Source organism: Podarcis tiliguerta (assembly GCF_965153285.1).
Source record: "Podarcis tiliguerta genome assembly, chromosome: 7".
NCBI classification, from domain to species: Eukaryota; Metazoa; Chordata; class Lepidosauria; order Squamata; family Lacertidae; genus Podarcis; species Podarcis tiliguerta.
Window position 1 is genome coordinate 62,184,968 of NC_139540.1, and position 25,903 is coordinate 62,210,870.

General features: G+C 44.9%; 2 long non-coding RNA genes across 2 annotated transcripts; both read left to right on the plus strand.

Annotated features, from left to right (window-relative positions):
- Positions 1 to 15: 15 nt before the first annotated feature.
- LOC310681679 lies at positions 16 to 1,675 on the plus strand. The gene is made up of 2 exons (XR_014513502.1): positions 16 to 114; positions 478 to 1,675. It is a non-coding gene; the product is annotated as an uncharacterized lncRNA (long non-coding RNA).
- Positions 1,676 to 20,133: 18,458 nt separating this feature from the next.
- On the plus strand, positions 20,134 to 24,647 carry LOC310681722. Its single transcript, XR_014513551.1, has 3 exons — positions 20,134 to 20,282; positions 22,008 to 22,131; positions 23,727 to 24,647. It is a non-coding gene; the product is annotated as an uncharacterized lncRNA (long non-coding RNA).
- Positions 24,648 to 25,903: the final 1,256 nt, after the last annotated feature.

Consider the following 25,903-nt stretch of genomic DNA (forward strand, 5'->3'; position numbering starts at 1 on the left):
TGGAGGAGCGCAGCGCGCAGCCGCCCAGCCGCAAGGAGGGGAGGGGGGGGAGAAGAGGGCGCGATCCGAGCCCTCTGCACGAGCCGGAGAACCAGCAACCCAATTTCCTCGGAAGTAAGGCTCGTATATTATCGAGACTTTAGCGCGCAACCCCGCGCGTCTTTATTGGGCGGCAAGTCCCGCTGCGCTCCAACCGGGTTGACTATTTTCCTGTTTGCAGGATCGCAGCCTTAAGTCCAGATTAAAGAGCTTGCTGGCTTTGCAGTTCCCGTCCTCGGATCGGGAGCCGGCTGGCTTAGTTTCTGGTTTGCTTATTCCGAAGCAAACCCCACCGTCTTTTTCAATGGCACGTTCAGGGTTGGGTTTCCAGCAGTTTATAGCCTTGAGCCCGTGCAGCCCGTTGGTTTCAGCGGCTCGTTTACCTCGCTCTGCGTAATTGTCTTGCAGGGCAGATCTCAATAGTTTCTGTTTTTGCAGGTGGGGATCTCACGGGGTTGGAAATCGACGCTTTGGCAAGTCGGAGAATCAGCCGCCTCTGGGCCCCTCCCCATCGCAACACAGACTGGGGGGGGGGGTGGCACCTTCCACCCCTCCTGACCATGATCTTGGTTTCTGAAGCCTCCTAACGCCCGAATAACAGGCAGAAATTCAACTGCTGCTATTCACAACCCCACCTTAGGAAAAGCTTCACAAGCGGAAATTCTGTCAGTGGTCCAGAAACCCCACCAGCATTAAAGAAAACTAAACAAAAAGTAGCCGATTGCAGACTTTTGATAAAACCATTCCTGCCGTGTCCTTCCCGAGTTTTGATTTGCGGCTCATAAATTTGCGGTTTATAAATTTTCAAGTGCCTCTGAATGCGTTTCCCTCGTCTCTTGAGACTCCCCCCCCCCCCAGCCCGCCCTCGGCTAGCAATGAGACTTTACGGCCCAAAGCGCGCGATTTCTAGGCACCTTTTGGTTTCGAAATGCAGCAACGTGCAGCATCTTTGCTCTCCACTTAAAAGCGTGTTTTGCGGACTCGCCTTCCGCAAAAGGAATTGCGGGAGAACGGTATTGCATTTGCATGCGCTGAAAATAAACGGAAGCAAAATGACTAGCATGCCCTGAAACTCGCTTGGGGAATTATTAGACTCTCCCTTGTGGATCTAAAAACGCTTGCAGAGATGGAGGTTCTTGGTGACATTTCCCCAGCAAAATGTCCGTTGTGCTCTGCCGCTGTTCAAGGTGGCAACCCTAAGCCTTATGTGTGATGTGGAACAAGATTATTTTTGATCCTGGAGGGTAACTATTTACTTTTTTGTATCCAACACAAGAGGTTACATGAAGATGAACTATAATATGAAAACTAGGAAATATGTCAAATCTTAAAACGCTGAATTTGAGGGATCAGTCAATTCCCTGTACTGCATGAGTAGATTTTTTCCCCAAATATGGGAGAGTATTTGGATTTATTAGGCAAATGCCCCTCTCAACGCAAGAATTGGCACATAATTTAGTTTTAATGCAACTTCTCCGAATTTCTATACAGCTTGCTTGCAATGTGGAAATCCCCAAACATTTGCAAAAAGTGTAAAGGAAACAGCTCTGTTTAACCAGTAGCAAGGGAGGTAAATAAGACTTCAGTCGTGCACCCACTTACCTGGGAATTAGTGCAATAAATCTAATGGGATTTACTTCTGAGTAGACATGTATAGGGTTGCTTCCTAAGTGTATAATGGATCCCGTAATTCCATTTCCCTAAATTAATGTACACGAAAATAGTTTTAATTGCCTACTCTGAAACAACTGCATATACACATATAAGCAGACTGTTTATTTCACCAAGCCCAAGCCCAGGGCTTCTTGTTCATAAATTACATGGAAATTAGGGGTGGGCAGTGAGATGGCCAAGTTTGCTGATGACATCAAATTGTTCAGGGTGACCAGTTGCTGGAAATCACAAGTTGGGGAGCATGTAGTTTCTCTCAAGTCCTCCCTGTGGGTTTTATGTACAGTGGTACCTACCTCGGGTTAAGTACTTAATCCATTCCGGAGGTCCGTTCTTAACCTGAAACTGTTCTTAACCTGAAGCACCACTTTAGCTAATGGGGCCTCCTGTTGCTGCCACAACAGCACGATTTCTGTTCTCATCCTGAAGCAAAGTTCTTAACCCGAGGTACTATTTCTGGGTTAGCGGGGTTTGTAACCTGAAGCGTATGTAATCTGAGGTACCACTGTATGTGTCTGGTTTGTCACTGTGAGAGCAGCATGCTGGAATAAATGGGCCTTTGGTTCTTCTTAAAGGTTAAAGGGACCCCTAACCATTAGGTCCAGTCGTGACTGACTCTCGGGTTGCGGCACTCATCTTGCTTTATTGGCCGAGGGAGCTGACGTACAGCTTCGGGGTCATGTGGCCAGCAGGACTAAGCCGCTTCTGACGAACCAGAGCAGTGCACGGAAACGCCGTTTACCTTCCCGCCGGAGCGGTACCTATTTATCTACTTGCACTTTGACGTGCTTTGGAACTGCTAGGTGGGCAGGAGCTGGGACCGAGCCACAGGAGCTCACCCCGTCGCGGGGAGTCAAACCGCCGACCTTCTGATCGGCAAGTCCTAGGCTCTGTGGTTTAACCCACAGCGCCACCCACGTCCCTTGGTTCTTCTTATGTAAGGCCAAAAAAGGGATTGTGGGGAATTCCAAAAGGATGTCTCCAAACTGGATGAATGCTGGGGCAAACAAAAGTCCTACCAGTTTCACATAGAATGGGGACTGAACTGGTGATGACTGAGAGACCTAGTCAGAGGAGATTGAGAGGAGATATGTTAGCCGTCTTCAAATATCTTAAGGACTGTTGCATGGGAGATGGAGCAAGCTTGTTTTCTCCTGCTCTGGAGGGTAGGAGAAAGGAGATTCTGACTAAATATCAGGAAGAACTTTTTGACAGTGGAACGGTCTCTCTTGGGAGGTTGCAGGCTCTCCTTCCTTGGAGGTTTTTTAGCAGAGGTTGGATGGTCATCTGTCATGGATGCTTTAGCTGTGATTCCTGCATTGAACGGGGCTGGACTAGATGCGGGTTATGGGACACGGGTGACACTGTGGTCTAAACCACTGAGCCTCTCGGGCTTGCCAATCAGAAGGTCTGCAGTTCAAATCCCCACAACGGGGTGAGCTCCCATTGTTCTGTCCCAGATCTGCCAACCTAGCCGTTTGAAAGCATGCCAGTGCAAGTAGATAAATAGGTACCGCTGCAGTGGGAAGGTAAACAGCGTTTCTGTGTGCTCTGGTTTCCATCACAGTGTCCCGTTGCACCAGAAGCGGTTCAGTCATGCTGGCCACATGAGCCGGAAAGCTGTCTGTGGACAAACGCCAGCTCCTTTGCCCTGAAAATCAAGATGAGCGCCGCAGCCCCTTAGTTGCCCTTGACTGGCCTTAACCGTCCAGGGTCCTTCACCTTTTACCTCAGACCCTTCAGGTTCCCTTGCAACTCTACAATTCTATGATTATATAAGCTTGGCATCATTGAAAATGTTGATGTGTGGCATCCTCTAGATACCATGGCTGTTTGCAAAACAGATATTTGGGGGGGGGGAGGAACCAGTATCCAAATGTATTAGAACAACACGAAACAGAATGCAGAAAGCAGAACACGGCAGCAGTCACTCATTTATCGATAGAACTTGAGCAGTCTAATCACCTCTACCCAAAGACTGAGTGAACAGATGTCTTAACAGGATGTGGGAAGCCCAGCAAAGAGGCCTCCAGCGCCTCCAGGGAGAGGGAGTTTCACAATCGGGGATAAGGTCCTCTCTTGTGTCACCGCACAGTGAGCCACACAGGCAGATGGAACAATGAGAAGGGTCTCCTTTGATCTCAAGGCTGGGGTTGGCTGATATGTTAGGGATCGTTGAGAAAGGGGTTGAAAATAAAACGGCCAGTATTATAGTGCATTTATGCTCATCTAGGGTGGTGCAACCACCCTTAGAATACCATGCACGGGTTACTGGTCATTTGCCCCTCAAAAAAGACATTGGGGAAAGGAGCAGAAAAGGGCAACCGACACAATCGAGAGGCTTGAGACACTTCCCTCTGAGGAAAGGTTAACTGGAACAAGACGGCATGGACAGATAATGCTGGTTTGGGACTGATTGCACTGGCTGCCAGTTTGGGCTCGTCCCCACTTCCTCTGGGTCCAAGCTGTTTTCTGGTTGTGCTCTCTGGACACAGGACTGAGTGGTTCTCTGTTTGCCCTGCCGCTTTCCCCAGCAAATCCTGCTCTTTAGTGCTGAATCAGGGCAAACATCAATCTGCAGAAAACCTGATGGACGTTTGCTCTGATTCAGTGGTAAAATTGGGTTTTCCCGGGGACCCTTTATACAGCTGAGGATCCCTATACTTAAAGGACTGCCTTTCCCCTATGAACTGCTCAGACACTGAGAGCATAATTTCAGACCCTTCTCTGTGTGCTACTGCCAAGGGAGCTCCAGGGGGTGGTGACAAGAGAACAGGCCTTCTAAGTGGTGGCCCCTGATCAAGGGAATCTTGCCCCCAGAGAGGCACCAATATTTTCATTGTTCCATCACCAAGCAAAGTTGCTTTCATTTTGCCAGATGTCTGGGCAACACCGAGTATATTGTCGTGTTGAATCTGTTTTCATTTAATAATGGGATTTTGCCTCTGTATGGCTCACTTTGGTTATAAATCACTTTGGGAGGGTGGTTCTTTTTTTTTTTTAATGGCCGCATTTAAAATAAACTTAAAAGACTGAACGATCACCCAAAAAGTCATTTTTGCATTTAACATACAAAGCTTGGTTTGCGATATTTACCATATCAACAGGCCAGCCAGCGCAGACCAAGCCAAACAGTACGTCTGATGGGATGCTGAGCTGCAGGAATCATTTTGGGAACTGTAGCTTTTCAGGGGAAAGTAGGGGGGTTCTCCTATCAGCTGTCAGCAGCCTTAACAAACTACATCTCCCAGGATTCTTCGGGGGAGGCTACGACTGTTTAAAGTGGTATCATAGCGTTTCAACTTTGGGGTGGCTGCGGCTTTGATGCAAGGGTGTGCAGGGAGAAGCCTTTGTGTCGATTCCGTTGCTGAAGAACTGGGAATGAGAAACCCGGGTGGATCGAATAGCGACCTCTCCGCATCCCTGCAATCTGCTCGGGTAGAACCGATCAACCCAGTCCCCCAGCCTAAAGTTTGCAACAATGGCTTTTCCGTTGCAGGTGTCTCTCCGCCTTACTTGCCTTTCTGAGAAAGCATGTTTTGAGTTGAGTCATAGCTGAGCAAGAAACTGTGCGGAGACAGGAGTCAGTTGGCAGGCAGACGGCTCACGCCCTGCGCTGCCTGGTAGCTGAAGGTGTGCTGCTTCTTGTAAGCGGAGGCTCCTACTGGCTGCTCCCTCAGGGGGGAGGAGGAAAAGGGAGGGGATGGGAAAGTGGGTCAGGAATGTAACTAGACTCTGCTCCCCCCACTCCCGTCTCCGACACAGGCCGCAGCGCCTTAGCGATGGAAAGACTGTGTTACACCATGGATGTTCCCCAACCACGCTGGCCGATGGTTACCAAGGGATTCTGAAGGACTTGTGTACGCTGTGACCTCTGGAGAAAGTTGGGGGGGGGGCCGACTCGGTTTCCTCAGCAACCAAGTTTAGCTTGGATGCAATGGTGCAGTAAATATCCTAGGTGAGCTTTTCTAAAAGGAGGAGGAAGCAGGGTGCAGGCCCGAAGCAATATCGAAGCTCTAATGCAAGAAGTATTCTGCCCAGCAGGCCTTAAAGCCTTGGCGGCACCTGATTTTCCCCACGGCCAGCTTGAGAATTCTCCCTTCTCCACTTCCATGCCACGGATGGACTTAATTCGAAAGTAGTTTGCAGAAACGAAGTGCCATTTTTTCCATGCCCTGTAGACACACCCTTGGAGTTGGCCGAAGGAGCACATTATGTAGGCATTAACCGGGCCCTGAGCATTTCTTGAAAAGCTGGTTAGGCAAATCGGCTTCACGTTTGCTGGGAAGGGAAAAGAACAAAATGTATACTTTGAGAAGTCCCTCTCTGGCTTACTGCTGTAATCAGATCTCTTTCTAGGTTTGCCAGAGAAGCCCTCAGGTTAATAATGAATGCACAGGAGTTGGGCTGGGGAGGCATGGATGCAAATCTTCACGGCAGAATCCTATGCATGTTTACTTTGAAATAAACGGTAAAGAATTCATTGGCAAGGGCGCAAGATTGCAGCCTAGGTAGCCTTAGGCAAACGCTGTTTCTCAAGTCATGCCTGCCTCAAAGCATTCTTGTGAGCATAAAATGGAATAATCCTGTGGGTGCTGCCCTGAGCTTGGAAGAATGACAGGATAAAAATGTAATAAAAACTAAGTGGACACCTACCTATCAAGAGGGAGAATTGTATTTAATTGCAAAAGACAACAGCAAACCTCAGAGACAGAAACTGTAGACTCCTTTTGTCTAAGCAAAGGAAGCAGTTCTGTGCATGTTTACTCAGAGATTTCCCACTGAGTTCAATGGTGTTTGTTCTCCATTAAGTGCACTAAATATCGCAGCCTTAGATTTTGGGGAGAAATCACTTTGTAATAAGTTATAACATTCTCATCTTTGTTGCATCTGTGGTACATAATTCATGGAAGAGCCAGCCACCAATGGGCTACTAAAATGCACTCCATCATTTCTAAGCCTCTCTAGACCTCCGCTTCTTAGGAAATATACCCTTTACTCTCCAAACTGTCCCCTAGCTATTTGTATCAGATACTTTGACCACTGTTTAGCTATGCACTGGTAACTGCCACGCTGATCTATGCCAATGTGCTCCATGTGGCTCTGTCCCCTGAGATCGGCCTAGAAGCTGCAGCCAGGGCAAAATGCAGCAACTGAATTACTCACTGGGACAGACTTTCACCATCATGACAGGCTGTGGGGCTTAGTTCAAGATGTTGGTACTGGTGCACAGAAGATAAACTCACCCCTTACGTACCCAACAGATCTCTGTGCTCTGCAGGTGAGAGCTTCCTGCAGACACCATTTCATCAGGACATCTGTTTTGTATGATATAGAAACCAAGCCTTTAGAGAGGTGACCCCTACCCTTTGGAATTCCCTTCCGCTACATATAAGGCAGGCGCTTCCTCTGTTGTCCTTTGGGTGCCTATTGAAGATCTTCCTTTTTCAACAAGTGGAGAGTTTTACCCAGTGTTAGAAAACGAGAAATGAAAGCTAGGAGCTAAATGGCACCTTAAACCTAGGTTATGGGCACAACAACGGAATTATCTAGGCATGGTTTTTTAAATAGCAATACAAAGCTGAAAATGAATGAACTGCAGCTAAAATGTTATGTTCGATTTTCACATGGTCTAGTCCTTCCCCTGCCCACCCAACTAATATTCTTAAGAGGGTCCCCTTTCCAGTTTTCAGAGAGTAGCTGGAAGTGGGGGTGGGGAGGCAGAAAAAGGTCCTCCTTTCCTTCCACTCTGCAGTTTTAATCTGAAATCTTAGGCACAGTACTGCGCCCAGAGCTCAGAAACTGCTAGTGAAATTCCCTGTCGCAAAATGCGCCTAAAACAATGGGAGTTTCGAACACTGGTTTTACTGCAGTCTGTGGGTACCATAGAAGAAACCTTAGACCAGGAGTAGCCAAAATAGCATCATGGAATTATAGAATCGTAGAGATGGAAGGGACCCTGAGAGCCATCTAGTCCAATGCAAGATTCTCAACTAAAGCATCCATGACTGATGACCTCTGCTTAAAAACTTCCAATGAAGGAACCTCGTGAGTGAATCCGTTCTTGCTGACAGCTCTCACAGTCAGAAAGTTCTTCCTGATGTTATTCAGAATCTCCTTTCTTGAGTCCATTGATATGTGTCCCACACTCCAGAGCAGGAGAAAACAAGCTTGTTCCATCTTCCATGTGACAACCCTTGAGGTATTTGAATATTTTTTTTTTCAGACTACAACTCCCAGCATCCCTGATCACTGCCTGTATTGAGTGGGGCTGATGGGAGTTGTAGTCCAAAACATCTGGAAGGTACCACACTGGCTACCCCTGCCTTAGACAAGTGCTCTTGGATGTTTGGATCTGGTGCAATGGTCTGTACCTCAAAACTTAATTCTGCTTGTCTCGCCAGGCCAGCACACTTCACACCACAGGGGAAGCTGTGTTTGAAATGTGGGACATGGCAGGGGCTGTTGTTCAAGCGTATCATCGCATTAATATCCTGCCCATCTCTAAATAGCAGGGTTATCACATTTTATCCTCGCTCGTTAGGTGAGGCTGAGGAACAGGCTATGCTCTCAAAAAACAACAACGACCTAGTGAACATTGGAGCTGAGCAAAGATTTGAATCCAGTTGCTTTTCTCCCTACTCTACTGTACATTTTGAAAGCCCTATATGCCCAAGCCTTTGAGCACAGCTACTAGAGAGAGTCATCCTGTGCTTATTGCAGCTAGAGAGGGCTTTTCCCCTTTCCCTTTTTATTGCAAACTACTGTATTTTTTGCTCTATAAGACTCACTTTCCCCCTCCTCGAAAGTAAGGGGAAATGTGTGTGCGTCTTATGGAGCAAATGCATGCTGTGCAGCTATCCCAGAAGCCAGAACAGCAAGAGCGATTGCTGCTTTCACTGCGCAGCGATCCCTCTTGCTGTTCTGGCTTCTGAGATTCAGAATATTTTTTTCCTTGTTTTCCTCCTCCAAAAACTAGGTGCGTCTTGTGGTCTGGTGCGTCTTATAGAGCGAAAAATACGGTAGTTCTAACATTACACTTTCTGCATCTGGCTGTGGACTGAACAAGGTTTAGATGCAAATCCTTATTATACTAGTAAAAAAGTGCCAAGGATGGAATGCCCAGACTGGAGCGCTTCCGCAGTATCACAAAACATGATATCCAGATTTTCCAGGCACAGTTAAAATTGTGGGCAATGCCAATCAGCTTTGCATTTGGAAACTCAAGCTAGATTCTTCTCGGCCTGTCTGTCCTCATCATAAAACAGACTGGTTTTTGTTTGGGGTAGTGTGGTTACCTTGGCAAAGGACTCACCAAGTTTCCCAGTGGGTGATGGCAAGCACTTTAATTTCAAAGCTGTTTCTTAATAGGATTTTGGGGCAAATCATTTTAATGGCCTTCATGAGTTCTCGCATGAGCTGTGTCTATGGCATCGTATGTAAAAGAAGAGGGGCTGTAATTTACCATGTCTGCATTGTGGATGCTATGGAGAAATACAACTTGTATGATTAGAGACCCTTAAGGAAGCTTTAACTATTCATTACTCCCCAATGTACTTTAATCAGTTTTAATGTGTGTATGCAGCCTACAGACCAATTACAGAAATTCCTCAGAGTTCACCAAACAGAGTTCAGTTAATTTTCTACTTCTCTCATTCTTACTCAATTTCTTGGTGCCTCGTTCCTGTGTAAGTGTGCCTAGGATTGCCGTCCAAATTGTACGAACAGGTTGAAGAGATAACAGCTTGCCCACTCCCAAAATAAGCATATGCAGGGACTGTGAAATCTATTATTCTATTTATCCCAAGTTTAAAGGCATTTTGCAGTGTTAGCCAAGTTCAGAAAACCATGTAAGTGGTTGAGACTCTCACCTTTAACAGCTTACAATACAACTATTTGTCTACCTGATTCTCAGACTGGTTAACACAGCATCAAAGGCGCTCACAGTTGAAGATTCAGTCCCTCCTGGTACTTGCAAAACGGGTTTAAAGGCAGACACTAAAAGGATGTGACGCTGGTCCAGATAACAGTATGTGAACTATTGTGAAGTGTTTCTAATCGCATTAAAAATGGGTGTATATTAGTTCATGAGAATAATGTGTCATTGGCCCATGTTTGAACTTCGCTGAATGGAAAATCGAAGGAAATGATTATTTTGCTCCTGTTTCTCAGAAGCACTTAAACGAACTCCTGCTTATCAGTCCTGAAAAGATGTGTTAAAACCAGTCGGGTTGCTTTTTCATAACACCCATCTGCTGGAGGGCTTTACTAAACGAGTTTTGTAACAACAACCGAACCTCTGAAACAGAAAATTTCATACAAGAGCAATATTCACGAAGCATGTTTTCTTGAAGGTTTTATTATTTTAGTGCCCCCCCCCACTTTTAAAGTATTTAATTATGGTTTATAACTCCTCTAATGAAGATGCTTACAGACATCTCAGAATACTTGGTTTGTGCAAGTGAAAACTTGCTTAAAGTCATTTTTTTTCCACGTTGAAATGATCTTTGTATTTTATAGATCCAATTTCAGAACTGGCTAAGATTCAGATTGAAGCATCTCAGGTTATTCACACAGCTTTGCAGATGCATCCCTCATGACTGGTCACACACTCAGTTCCCATTAAACACCCAAAAACACTTTTTGACTGCCAGACCCATTCCCTGGATTCATGTATTCTCTCCCCACTGATACTTTCACCATCTCTCGCATCTGGGTTTAGCCAAACCACAAGTTTGCTATTGCATCCTAACTGAGTGAACTATGATGTTTTCCTATTCGGATTTGGAGGCAAACAGTGCTCAGTGGCTGAAATGAGACAGACACCATCTCCCGTTATTTTCTGCCTAATCTATGCAGAGTTAAGAGCAGCCTTGTTCAAAGATTTACATTTCCCAGTTGAGAGATCAATTGGGTGTCTGATTAACTTTTTTATTAAGGGACAGGTCCCCGGTACACTTCTGAAAACGTAGCTTGTTTTGGAATTTTAAGGAGAAACATTTGTGAGGATTACAGAATCATGGAATTGTAGAGTTGGAAGGGACCCCAAGGGTCATCTCATTGAACCCACTGCAGTGCAGGAATCTCAGCTAAAGCATCCGAGACAGATGGCCACCCAACCTCTGCTGGGAAACCTCCAAGGAAGGAGAGTCCACAACCTCCCAAGGGAGACCATTCCACTGTTGAGCAGCTCTCACTGTCATAAAGTTCTCCCTGATGTTTAGTCAGAATCTCCCTTCTTGTAACTTGAAACCATTGGTTTGGGTCCTACCCTCTGGAGCAGGAGAAAACAAGCTTGCTCCATGTGACAACCCTTGAGATATTTGAAGATAGCTACCATATCTCCTCTCAGTCTCCTCTTATCCAAGACTCTTATCCAACTCCTCTTATCCAACTCCCTCAACCATTTCTCATTAGGTTTGGTTCCCAGACCCTTGATTATCTTGGTCACCCTCCCCTGCACATGTTCCAGTTTGTCAATATCCTTCTCAAATTGTGGTGACCAGAGCTGAACACAGCATTCCAGATGTAGTCTGACCAAGGCAGAATAGAGCAGTAAAATTACTTCCTTTAATCGGGACACTGTACTTCTGTTGATATATCCTAGAATAGCATTAGGTTTTTTGCTGCTGCATCACACTGCTGACTCATGTTAAGTTTGTGGTCTACTAAGACTGCTAGATCATTTTCATATATATTACTGGGAAGCCAGGTCTCCCCCATCTTATATTTGTGCAGCTGTTTTCCCCCCTGCCAAAGTGGTACCTTGGGTTAAGTACTTAATTCGTTCCGGAGGTCCGTTCTTAACCTGAAACTGTTCTTAACCTGAAGCACCACTTTAGCTAATGGGGCCTCCTGTTGCTGCCGCTGTGCCGCCGGAGCATGATTTCTGTTCTCATCCTGAAGCAAAGTTCTTAACCTGAGGTACTATTTCTGGGTTAGCGGAGACTGTAACCTGAAGCGTATGTAATCTGAAGCATATGTAACCCAAGGTACCACTGTAGAACCTTACCATTGTTGCTGCTGAAATTCATTTTGTTAGTTTGGGCCCAGTTCCCCAGTTTGTTAAGGTAACCCTGAATCGTGATTCTGTCTTCTGAGGCATTAGCTACTCCTCCCAGTTTGGTGTCATCTGCAAATTTGATGAGCATCCCCTCAATTCCTTCATCCAAGTCATTTATAAAGATGTGGAACAGCAATGGGCCCAGGACAGAACCCTGCGGCACCCCACTTGTGTTTTTTCTCAGGATGGTGAGGAAACATTAGTGACCACTCTTTCTGTTCAGTCAGCCAACCAGCTACAAATCCACCTAACAGTTGCCTCATCCAGCCCACATTTTACCAGCTTCGCCCCAAGAATATCATGGGGGACTTTGTCAAAAGCCTTACTTCAATCAAATCAAGATTGAAAATCCACCCCCATCGTTCTGCCCGGACGCTGAGGTCCAGCGCTGAGGGCCTTCTGGCGGTTCCCTCATTGTGAGAAGCTACAGGGAACCAGGCAGAGGGCCTTCTCGGTAGTGGCGCCCACCCTGTAGAACACCCTCCTACCAGATGTCAAAGAGATAAACAACTATCTGATATTCAGAAGACATCTTAAGGCAGCCCTGTTCAGGGAAGTTTTTAATGTATGACATATTAGTGTATTTTTGGTATTTGTGGAAGCCGCCCAGAGTGGCTGGGGAAACCCAGCCAGATGGGCGGGGTACAAATAAATTATTATTATTGTTGTTGTTGTTGTTGTTGTTGTTATTATTATTATTATTATTATTATTATTATTATTATTATTACACTATGCCCACAGCATTCCCCTGGTCCACCAAGCTCAATTCTCTTTCAGCCAAATCCCAGCAGTGTTTCACTGTCCTTTCAAGGCATAGTATGCATGCCACCATGGGTAGTTCATACACCATGTTGACTAGCGTCCAGGTCAGATGATGCACCTATGGCGATAGGTTATCACCTGCGACTGCTGCTGTGCTGCATGCCATCCATGACATATGTAATCAGCTCCTGGGGCACAATGTCATATGCCCCCTTTGGTGGCAGCAGCTCTGTGCATGGACTGTCAATACCATCCCACTGAAATAGTACTTTTGACCAGCTTCAGAGCTTTCTGGAGAAGCTCACTGACTATTCTACCTCCTTTTATGAAATGAGGATGTCATGAAAAGAGAGAGGCTGCAGAGTATTGTATGAACCAGCACTTTGGTTGATGAAGCTACTGGGTGGCTTTGGTCATGCCATAGTTTTTCCACCTAGCCAGCCTGCACAGGATGAAATGGGACAAACCTTCTATGTGCACCAGCCTTAAGCTCCTGGGAAGAAGGGTGATGGCTCAAAAAACAAGAACAAGCAGTTAGTTATATCTGCCAAGATAGAGCTAATCAGCCACCCTTATGCCTCAAGGCAAAATAACAAAACCGGAGACTGAAAGATCTCTCCCAGCTCGCTCCATATCTTTCCACTGCAAATTTGATGGTGTGTAGCGTGAAGTAAGCTTTCAAAACAAGAAACGGCATAGTCAAGCATTAAATACACCAGCAAATAAATGGCTTGCTTATCGTTATGGTGTTGTTGCAAGATTCCAAGACGTAAACATCCAAGATGGGGAAATATATATTCAAATGAATCACATCTCCCTACCTGCATTTTTTAAGGAAATGTATAGAAAACAGGTGCGTGGAGTGAAAGGGGAAAGGATGGAATGGCTAAGAAGAAGCAGGTGGGGATTTCTAAGGTTTGGACATGCCCTGTGACTCTAAAGGTCATTGCCAAAGTTGAGCATGACTGTCTCTGGCAGGAAGATTTGAGAGTAAGATGTGCATGTGTGTAATAAGCCCCTCTGTGCACATAACTTGGGAATCTTAGCCCAACCAGGATTCTCTGAAGTTTGCATAGGTGGGCTTTAGAGATGCATCAATCAAGATACTATTATTCAGAGATAATCGTTACACGTTCATTTTATACTACTAATGGGGGCTCTGACCGCTTGTATAGATGAAGAGGTAAGCTGTTTTCGATTAAGTTTCTTTATTTATTTTCTACTTTACGGTGCTCTCCCTCCTTGATCCAAACTGTCCTGAAGGGCCTTGACACTTTTAGATTTTAAACTATAAGAATTCAACAATTTTAAAAAAGCAACTTGTTGGCTGCAAAGGTAAATCCAAGTGGAAACTTCCAGCTGTTTGACTTTTCTCTGCAGCATATCACTGGTGTAGAATCACTAGTGATTTCCATGGGGTATTTATTGACATTTTCTGTAGCCAAAGTTTGTTGTTCACTTGCGAACCTTCATTTGTTTTAACAGATCATGCCATGCAGAGGGAAGAGAGGGTGGACATTCAGACATGCAAGAGCAAATCCTTGTGTTAATGGAACAAGAGATTTACCACTACTTTGGATACAAGCCTTTGTCGTTGTTGATGCAACAGGCTAACACAGCTTTGGAAAATATTAGTATTTGTACTTTTAAAGCAAATGGTTAACTACCTTGAATAGCAATCATAATTGAATGGTTCATATCTGTGTAAGGTTTACATTTATAGTTAACTTATAGACACAAGCAGGGACGCGGGTGGCGCTGTGGGTAAAAGCCTCAGCGCCTAGGGCTTGCCGATCGAAAGGTCGGCGGTTCGAATCCCCGCAGTGGGGTGCGCTCCCATTGTTCGGTCCCAGCACCTGCCAACCTAGCAGTTCGAAAGCACTCCCGGGTGCAAGTAGATAAATAGGGACCGCTTACTAGCGGGAAGGTAAACGGCGTTTCCGTGTGCGGCTCTGGCTCTCCAGAGCAGCGATGTCACGCTGGCCACGTGACCCGGAAGTGTCTCCGGACAGCGCTGGCCCCCGGCCTCTTGAGTGAGATGGGCGCACAACCCTAGAGTCTGTCAAGACTGGCCCGTATGGGCAGGGGTACCTTTACCTTTACCTTATAGACACAAGCAGTGTTAGAAGTTTTACTGAACAGGTTTCTGTTATTAGGAATTTGTCAGCTCTCTTTGGGCAGAAAGAAAGGCACTGATTTCCCGTTCCTGTCGTCCACCCCACCTTTTCTGGAAGCCAGTCTGGCAAAGCTAATTTGACTGAGTCACTTAGCATTATTATTCCTTGCCTTACAGGCACCTTTGCCATAGTACGCTGTGATGACTTGTATTCATTGCTTTTGTCAGGCTATAACCTGGATGCTGAGCTCAATATCTTAGAGGTGTTCATGGGCGTAGCCAGGGGGGCAGGAAGGGACAGCCCCCCCAATCAAGTAAAACAACTGAAACAACTAACTGACCAATCACGACTGCCCCCCTAACAAAGTCCTGTCCTCCCCAAGAAAAATCCTGGCTACGCTCATGGAGGTGTTAAAGCTCGGAAGATACAATTAGGGGTCAAACCAAGCAAAAATTCCAAAAAGAATGGGTAAAATATAGAGAATATCTTAAAAAGCAGCGCCCTTAAATTAATACTTGGACTTGTTTCTATTGACTCTGCAGAATAATTTATGGTTCTTAAGTTAAAAACAGTAATAAATAGGGGTAATAATGAGCTAAAAAGGAGACAGTTTACCAAAAATGGGGGGGAGGGGAACCGTGTTGAGGATGAAGGAAATTAATTAGAAGAAAAGAAGAACTGAAATAAGGTGTGTGTTTATAATTGATTAAATATGGTATATGTGTGTGTGTGTGTGTGTGTGTGAGAGAGAGAGAGAGAGAGAGAGATTATTTGTTTTGTATAAATTTGTACCTTTTAAAGTTAACATTGCTTTAGGACATAGGAAGCTGTCTTATACCAACTCGGAGCATCAGTTCATCTAGCTTAGAATTGGCAGCACTGGCTGCCAGCAGCTCTCCAAAGTTGGAACCTGAGACCATGCACATGCAAAAATATTATGCTACAATCCAGCTACAGCCCTGGTTTCCTTGCCTTGCCTATTTAAAGGCACGCACTGTATTTGTAAATATTTGCACACACTATTGTTTGGGGTCTAAGGCAAGGTGCAAATGGCATCAAGAACACACAGATGGGCAGAAGAAAAGCCCCTGCCCTCCAGAAAGCCCTCAATGTCACCCCAAACACAATCACATCTTTTATCTCATTGATTAATCCCAAAATGTATAAGGCTATACAGTCATACCTCATGTTTCGTCCGCTTCATGTTATGTTCTTTCAGGAAGTAACCCAGAAAGGGTTACCTCCGGGATTCACCGCTCGCACATGCGCAGAAGTGCAAAATGACATCACGTGCATGCGCAGAAGCGGCGAATTGCAACCCCCGCGTGTGCAGATGCGCTGCTGCGGGTTTCGTTCTTTTCATGTTGCGAACAGGCCTCCGGAACGGATCCTGTTCGCAACCAGAGATACCACTGTATACAAGTTCTGCTTGCACAACGATATTGCCACTTCACATGCACACTGTGTGCCCTCCCCAAAATCTGCTACGAGGCTTAGGAGAACCCCCCAGAACAGCCCAAGGAAGGAGGAAAGGGGAGGTTGTTCCAATCTGCTTCGCAATACTTTGCGCACAATGCAGGTACATCGGTGGGGAGGGATTCAACAAAGCGCTATGGTAATTGTCCCATCAGTGTATGCATTTCAGCATGCTAGACAGAACAATTCCCACTTCCGCCTGCTTCCTGTTCTCGGGGTTCTCCTGAACCCCCAGAGCTTAATTTGGAAGGTGAGAGGGGTAGAGAGAGGGTGGACAGCCCTCTTGCGCTAGAAGTCCTTGTCCACACTTCCACTAACAGGACTCCTTAGCTGAATTCAGTGCTTTTTTTTCTGGGGTACGCAGGGGTACACATACCCCTAAACATTTTGTGAATCTTTGTACTTTTGTCCATTTACTGTATTTATTTCCCCCGATTTGAACTATAAAATGGTGACTTTCTTGAGTCAAAATGAGAGTACAGTGGTACCTTGGGTTAAGTACTTAATTCGTTCTGGAGGTCCGTTCTTAACCTGAAACTGTTCTTAACCTGAAGCACCACTTTAGCTAATGGGGCCTCCTGCTGCCGCTGCGCCACCGGAGCACAATTTCTGCTCTTATCCTGAAGCGAAGTTCTTAACCTGAAGCACTATTTCTGGGTTAGCGGAGTCTGTAACCTGAAGCGTCTGTAACCTGAAGCGTATGTAACCCTAGGTACCACTGTACCCCTAAACATTTTTTAAGGGAAAAAAGCACTGGCTGAATCTGGCCTACGGATTGGAACTGCTGCGCCAAACAAAACATGTCTTGAAAAGGAGTTCAGGAAAACCCTGTCTGCCTACTTTTTAAGCCACACTGATTATGTGTGAATAGATCCTGTAACTGCATTAATATGTAAATACTGATGAGTGGATTATGCCCTCCATTCAGACTTCACCTCAGGCATATCCTTCAGGTACCATGTATAAACAAAAGCCAAAGGAAAAGAGAGAAATGGAGACTTAGGAATCCCTGTGAAGGAACATGCAACCAGGCCAATATCAGCTGGAAAAGGCGAGGAACTAAGTACCCATTTTGCACAAGGGAACACGGCATATAGCTTCAACCAGTTGGCCCACTTGAAGAAGCTATTAGGAGTAGACAGGAAAGTGGATGAGGAAAGGGTTAAGCATCTTCTCCACTCAAAACCACCCTTCCCGAAAGTGTTTTGAATCTTTAAAGAACACGAACATTATAGGGACTTCATTGCATACATTTACACATAACCTGAAGTCAGTCCCTCAGGTAAGGAACAGGTGGAAAGAACAGGAAGAATAAGACAAGGGAGAGAAAGACAAGCCAGGCATAGAACAATAGATATGTTCTACAGCAGCATCTTAGGTAGCCTTCACATTTACCAGACACGTCCTGTTTCCTGATTTCCTCTTATGTATTCCCAGGAGGCCCAGGGATACAATTTGGCCAGGCAAACAGACATAACAAACAACTTCTGCAAAGCAGAGCTTACTCCATTCTCTGTTTAGGACACAGAAACCTGCTGACAGCTGTTCTCTGTGGTAATGTACACAGAAATCGGCCTGCGACCTTACAGTTTTAGGTTTTAGAAAATCTTAGCTTACCTTTGCCTAAGTGTCTGCTCTCTGTTACGGATCACATTTGAACCTCATTTACTGAACTTTGTGTGCACAGCGTTTCTTTGTCGAGGAAAATGTGGAATTGTCAACCAAGGAATTACGTGTATGTCCATCTGCGCAATTTTAAAACAAAAAAAATTACTGTTTATTTCCACTTTCTGTAACTGCTGTGAAGAATTAATAGGCACTGCTCAATTTTAAGGGGATGCAAATTGAACCACCTTAGATGATGAAGACGATGGTCTTATGAAATTGCTGTGCACTACCTTGGCAGGAAAATTATATCCTGAAAGCTGGCTTATAAATTATTTCATAGAAAAGTAAGACAATCACTGAACCTATCTTACTTATTTATTCATATTTAACATATTTATATATTGCTCACTCAGCAGACAAACTCTAAGCGGTTTACAAAGAACAATCTAAAATGTTCATTTAACTGTATCAACAAAAGCAAACTTAAAAACAAATTAATGTAGAATGTTGTCAATATATAGATTAAATCAGCAATTTCAAAAACCATTATACATAGTAACATTACATGATAAAGTTACATGCCTGAGTGGCTTGCCAGATTAAAAAAGATTTTTCAGAAGGCACTGAAAACAATGCAAGGAAGGGACCAGCCTAATGTTAATGGGCAAGGCGTTCCAATATTTATTTTATTTATTTGAGAAAAGTAGTTATAGGATAGTACAGAAATTCAAGTAAATAAATAGTATATCATTGTACACCTAGGATCTACCGTTTATACTTGAAACATCGCCTATAGATCCACTCTGGACATTCTTTCAGATATAATAACAAAAGAACACAGAACCAATATAAAATGTGTCAGTTGGACTATTGGTTTTGTGGTTGAGTGTATTATTTGCATTTGAGTGTTTTAAAAATATAGTTTAAAAAAAATATTCTAAAATTGGGCATGTTACATTGTCGAAATATCAGGAATGGTGGCAGGTTTGGGGTCTTTGTTTTGCTTATACAGCCACATCAGGTTAGCTGGGGCCAGGATGAATTCATCAAATTTATTTCCATTTGCGTCCTTAATCTGGATTGGAATCCAGGTTCCCAAAGGTGAAAAGGCTAGGCCTGATTCCTAATCCACTGGGCCCTCAGCTTCATAAACAACCCCCCCCCCATCTTGCAAGAGGCTTCCTAGTCAGCGCTTACATTTTCTGCATTTATTGCTAATTTTGTCAGAGAATATAATGTTATTAAAAGGGGGCTCTGAGGTTAATCTTTATCCATACGCGAGAAAGACGTGACACGATGTCACCCAATAATTGGGATCTTATCAGTTCAGAGTATGTCAAGAAGAGGAAACAAATCAGACCACAAATGGAAATGGAACGTGCCTATGCATTATTAGCATCATGTTTTGGTTTTTTTCTCCTTCCCTAGCAGAAAGGACTGGTGGGTGAGATGATTTCACAGGCAACCTGGTCTATGAGACAGAAATGTTGCTGTGATCGAGCCATTCCTAGCAACAACAACACAATGCTTTTTCTCTGCTGAGGCTAACTGTGCCAAATATTGATTATTATTTTTTAATCCTGCCTGTCCTCCAAGGAGTTAAAGGTGCTGCTCCTGCTTCTCTCCCTTTCGTTTTATTCTCACAATGAGCCTGAGAGGTAGGCTAGGCAGGGAGAGAGAATACTTGGCCCAAGATCACCTCAGTGAGTTTCATGCCAAGTGGGGATTTGAACTGGGATCTCTCTGGGCCGAAGTCTAAATAACAGTACTATTCTGTCAATTAGAGCTGCCAACTGCTGGTTTCAAAAACTCCACACTTCCCCTATAGCAGAAGTGGGGAACCTTTGGCCCACCAAATGCTTTTGAACTACAACTCCCATCAGCTGCAGGAAGCATGGACAATGTCCAGAGATTGGATTTGGATTTGATATCCCACTTTATCACTACCCTAAGGAGTCTCAAAGCGGCTAACAATCTCCTTTCCCTTCCTCCCTCACAACAAACACTCTGTGAGGTGAGTGGGGCTGAGAGACTTCAGAGCCCAAGGTCACCCAGCAGCTGCATGTGGAGGAGCGGGGAAACGAACCCAGTTCACCAGATTACGAGTCTACCACTCTTAACCACTACACCACACTGGCGCTCATGATGATGGGAGTTGTAGTTCAGCAACAACTGGAGGGCCAGAGCTTCCCCACATTGCTCATGTAGTCAGGGCCTATATTGATTTGACTGCCTTTTCAGACTCCATTACTACTGTTTTACTGTTTGGACCAGTAAAATGCTAGCTGGTTGGCGTTCTTAAGTGCAGTTAAGTAGCAGCTCATGTTGTATTCAAAATCTCCAGTACTCCCTAACTCACTCCTTCTCAACCCCCACTTCTCAACCCCCACTAAAGAGCACTGGCAGTGAAGCTTTCTGCTGTTGCAATGAGAAGGTCTTTGACTTTGGACATCCCACTCTGACTTTGAGCAAGGAGTTCCATGGTATCCAATGGCCCCCCCTCAACCGCCCTCCCAGGGGCTACAGGATTGCTCCCTAAATCAAGGTAAGACTTATATTTCTCATCCACAATTCATGTGTATCACCTGTTCACCTTTGATGATGTTTTTGGCTCCAGATATAATTTCCCGAGGCCTTTACATCTAATCAGTTTTAATCTCATCTCCATCACTATACCAGTGTGGTGTAGTGGTTAAGAGCGGTGGACTCGTAATCTGGGGAACTGGGTTCGCGCCTCCGTTCCTCCACATGCAGCTGCTGGGTGGCCTTGGGCTAGTCACACTTCTTTGAAGTCTCTCAGCCCCACTCACCTCACAGAGTGTTTGTTGTGGGGGAGGAAGGGAAAGGAGAATGTTAGCCGCTTTGAGACTCCTTAGGGTAGTGATAAAGCGGGATATCAAATCCAAACTCCTCTTCTTCTTCTTCAGGAGAATTTTATGCTCCAAGGCGGCATATAACATAAATAAATAAGATGGCTTTACGATGCTGCTTTTAGATGTACTGCTTCTAGGATTTCGTTTTTGTTTTTTAAAACCTATTTTGTAAACCGCCCTGCAAATGCATTTGAAGGACAGGGTAGCGATCCCTAAAACAAACACTTAATTTACACCTCTTTGGGAATTTGTTTCCATACTGTGGTGGCCAAACAGTGTTGCAGCACTTGGAACAGCTATGCAAAGACTCAGGAAAACCTCCTGGTCCCAGGCACATCGAGTTCAATCACTTGGGCAGTGAGATTGTCAAATTCCCTGCCTGAAGCTATTGTTATTCACCTTAGATGAGTAGGCAAAGCTAGAAGAATGCATTGGTTTCGACTTTTCTCCTCCTTTCCATGCTAGGGGGGAGGAAAGAGCAAGTTTCCAGGCCCTCCAAGTGTCTGTTGGAGGGCAAACCTCCAAACCCTCCAAGTGTCCCTATTTTCCAGGGGCAGTCCTAGATTTACAGAAGCTGTCTTGGTTTCTGATTTGATCCTGGAATGCTCTGCTTTCCCTTAGGACACTCTTATTTTCACCGGAGAAATGTTGGAGGGTATGAAGTTATGCAACCCCTGAGGAGATAAGGAGATAAGACATCTAAAGGCAGCTTTGTATAGGGAAGAATTTTAGAATGTTTTTCAAACGTTATGTTTTTATATTTGTTGGAAGTCATCCAGAGTGGCTGGGACAACCCAGTCAGATGGGTGGCGTATAAATGATAACATTATTGGAATAGGACATCCCTAGTTTCATTGGATAATAGTTGGAGGGTATGAATTACTGGTCTCAAAGTTACTATGTTCTGCCTCCCAGCCACTGCTATGAGACAGGTGAAAAGGCACAATGTATTTCCCTGCTTCTCCTGGTCATTCTGGAAACAAATTGCGGTAAGAAAGTGGAAAGTTGGGTGATGATAGAGAGTCAGCGCGATATAATAGAGGACCAGGGACAGTTGGGTTCAGGTCTTACTCAGCCATGAAGCTACGTGATATTTCACCAGTCATTTTGCTCTCTCTGTAGTGAATCCACCTCTCATGTTTGCTGCAAAAATAAATTCTCAACTACATTGAGCTTTGGGGTGGAAGATAAGGATATAGCAACTAATGCATCTGCAACAGGTATAGCAGATGTAAATGTGTGCGTGCAGGTTAAGAACTGAATTGTGATGGAAGTGCTATGGGGGTGTGGCATGTTTGTTTAAACTGATATTGCACTTTGCTGCGTTATGCACCCACTTAAAACAGCTCAGTTCAGAGGCCCACCTAAACAATAGCATTTTTATTATTGGCTTGCAGAAGGTTGTTGTGGAAGGAGCTGAAACGGTTCTTCCCAAGAAGTGAGTTCCAGAGCCTGGGTGCAGACACTGAAAAGGCCATCTCCCCAGTTGCCACCCAGATGTTGGCAGGGCTTGAAACTCAGGTAGGTTTATAGGGAAAGCTGCCCTTCAGGTAACCTGATCGCAAAGCATTTAGGACTTTATCGGTCATAAGCAGCACTTTGAATTGTGCCAAGAATCAGACACGCCGTCGTGTTCAGCCTCTCCCTCGCTCCTTTTCCTCTTCACAGGGTATAGGTAGTGGATTGTGGGAGAGGACACAGGTATGAACACTTGTGCAAGTCTGCAGGCCCAGATAGATTGGATTATTTGCAAAGGTGTTCAAGGCCTATGGAATATGAGAACCACTTATCTAGAGATGGTTTACACAGGCCTCAGCACACAGCTTCTACCACCGTACCAGATTGCTAGAACCAGCCTGGAATAAGTTTACCTTCGGTTAAGGGTTCTGAGGCTCACAAGTGACAAAGGAATTTCTCCCCACATCTCGGTCTGAAGTTCCATATGCCAGTGGTTCCCACCCTGCAACCCCACTCTGCTTGAAAAGTACTGAGGGTATTAGTGGACCATTAGTGTTTTTTGTTTGCCTGTTGTAGCAATTGTAACGCACTGTGTAAGATGGCATTCTTATTGCTTCTCCTTACCTGGGAGAAGCCAACTACAACAAAGCTTACATCCGAATTATATGCACAGGATCAGGCTGACAGTGACAGGGGTAAAGCATGCCACACGTGTTTTAATGATCTGCTTTTTATTAGCTATCAACAATAAAGTTATTTAAAAACTGTTCAAAGGAGCTATGATGCTTAGGAAAGACTCTGGTGACCCAGATCAGGAGAAAGTCATGTTCAGACATAAAAAAACACACAAATAAATTGCTGGATTCCTCTTACTATAAAACAATGGTGTAGTAGAGAAAAGAAAAGCAACAGGTTCTCCTCCCATATTCCTGTGGTGATGGAGGTTAAAACTCTACCTTTGCACAACCTTTATTTTAAAAAATAATTCCACAAGAAGCTTCTTTCATATTAAAATCTGGCTGCAATCCTGTTTATAGTCACCTGGGCAACTGTATTTGTTGGGCTTTCTTCTGAGTAGACATGTATCGGATTAGACTGCCAGTGATTTCCCTGACCCATCACCATGAGCAAATGTGGAAAACACCTTGAGTGTTACTCGAGGAAGATTAAATGCCCTCCCCTCTCCTGGCAGCTGCCAAGGCCACACTCCTACTGTGAGCTCTGTCTTCTTTCTCCCTTTAGTGTTTCCACATGCTTTGCCCTTCTCGCACAAAACTACCCATGCACATTCACTCTTTTTCCTGGTTGCTGTCTCACTTCCCCCCAGGCCTAACAGACACAAGCCTTGCTTGCTACTTCCTATTTGCTCTTCTCTCACAACTTCTTCCTTCTCCTCTTATGACATGATGTAGAATTTAGGAGTATGGGCACAAAGGCTGGAGATGAAAGGTAGTTGCTTCCCTCTCCGCAAAGGTGAAAGTAGCAACGATAAAGCCCTCTGTTGTCTTCTCACTGTATTCCTTGGTCAAACAGGCCTTTTAGATTTTCGCGGTGCATCGAAGGCTGCCAGACCTGCTTGAGCAGAAATGATAATGGAACAAAAAGGAATAAGTGTGTGCATGCCTCAGATAATAATAGCTCTAACATGTCACTTTCAGCTCTCTAAAACAGCACAGATCGGGAAGCTTTGACCTTCCAGATGTTGTTGGATTCCAATCAGCCCCGGCCATTATAGTCAAAAGACAGTCAAGGAGGTTGGGAGTTCTAATCTAACAACATCTGAAAGGCTACTGGGTCCCCACCTCTGCTCTACAGTCAAACAGCATGCAGTCGTAGTAAGAATTTGTCTTCCTGGATATCAATTCTTCGGCTCAAGTAGTGTCTTTATAAAAACGATGATTGTCAGAAGTCAATGTGATTTAAGTCTTAGCCATTCCCTTCAATGCAAATCTAGGATAATTTGTGTTATTGTCAAGTTGTTACTTCTGTTGTGAATGGGGGCAGTGCTTGGCTAATCAACTATTGTCTCCCCAAAGTGATCAGCTGGGCCTGGTGGCGTTTGATTATCAAGAGGATGCCAGAGATAGCCGTTCACTATAATGCAAATCTAGGATAATTGCGTTATCACAATGTAGTTCCTGTTGTTGCTGATGGTGGCTGTGCTTATTCGTCATACATTTAATTCAATGTCACAGAATGTGCTTTTTACGTTTTGCGAACATTTGATTCCACTCTCTATACTTCACCCCTATATGCCCATGTAAACCCACTGGCTGAAGACAAACATTGTGCATCTTATGAAGTGGTCTGTAGCCCACAAAAGCTTAGGCTCCCTGACATAGAGGTAGTCAATGTGGGGGCTTCCAGATGTTTTTTTTGGGGGGACACCTCAACTCCCATCAGCCCCAGCCAGCATTGCCAGTGGTAGGAATGATGGATGTTGCAGTCCAGAAACATCGGGAGGGTACCACATTGCCATCCTTGCCCTGTGTGTTGATCCTGAAGGTGCCGCAAGACTCTTTGATTTGTTGCAACATGGCTACCACTCTGAAGTTGCTTTTCGGTATTCGATATTCAAGCACATAAAAAGGTAAAGGTACCCCTGCCTGTACGGGCCAGTCTTGCCAGACTCTAGGGTTGTGCGCTCATCTCACTCTATAGGCCGGGAGCCAGCGCTGTCCGAAGACACTTCCGGGTCACATGGCCAGCGTGACAAGCTGCATCTGGCGAGCCAGAGCCGCACACGGAACGCCGTTTACCTTCCCGCTGGTAAGCGGTCCCTATTTATCTACTTGCACCCGGAGGTGCTTTTGAACTGCTAGGCTGGCAGGCGCTGGGACCGAACGACGGGAGCGCACCCCACCGCGGGGATTCGAACCGCCGACCTTTTGATCGGCAAGTCCTAGGTGCTGAGGCTTTAACCCACAGTGCCACCCGTGTCATTCAAGCACATAGTTCCTCACATTATGGAGGTTCCACTTGCGCCAATAGCTTTTGGAAGAACCAACAATGGCTCCAGGTTTTGACAGGTCCTTGGGCGAGATGCCCTTAGTGGGTCCCCTTCCCGATTGGGGATAACTGTATCATGAAGGAAGTTCCTTCTCATTGTAAGCTATTGTTCTTAGAAAACAAAATGACACCGCCGATTAACCTCTTGCGAAAGCTTTGGTTAACCAGATACCCTATGACAACTGTAACTATCCCTTGGATGATCTGAATTCACCGTAAGCAATTATTTAAAGTCTCTCCTTTTGCCTGACACTATAATTATAATAATTGCCATCCTGAAACTATTACTGGATGCAGAATTATGTAGCAGAATTAAATATATGACAGTATATACCAAGTAGTTAATCTTTAATCACCTGCCCCTTTACGGATTAATTTATAATATAATCAATCTCTGTTATTTTCCCCAACACTATACATTTCCCAAACAATATATATGGCGTCTGTTTATAAGATACTGGAGCACATATAAGCTAACCTGCAGCTGAATGTCATGTTTGGTGGGTGCAAGTTTCCTGCAAGAGTGGGCAAAATTCAAGGGAGCAAGATATTGTAGGAAACCCACCCTGTAGCTAAATGATATTTACTGTATGAGAACCTTTGCCAAACAGTAGTGTTGGATGCGACCAATGGGAGTTGTATCTCAAAACACGTCGAGGGCACCAGGTTGGAAAAAGCTGTCACACACCATTGGATTATATTCCATTAACAGCTTCTTCCTTGTGCATTCAGGAACTAAGTGAGTGCTTTGCTGTGCTGTCCCAGAAGATAATTTAAATACTAGAACTGTCAACATGAGCTGGCCTCTTGAGATTTTTTTTTTTTT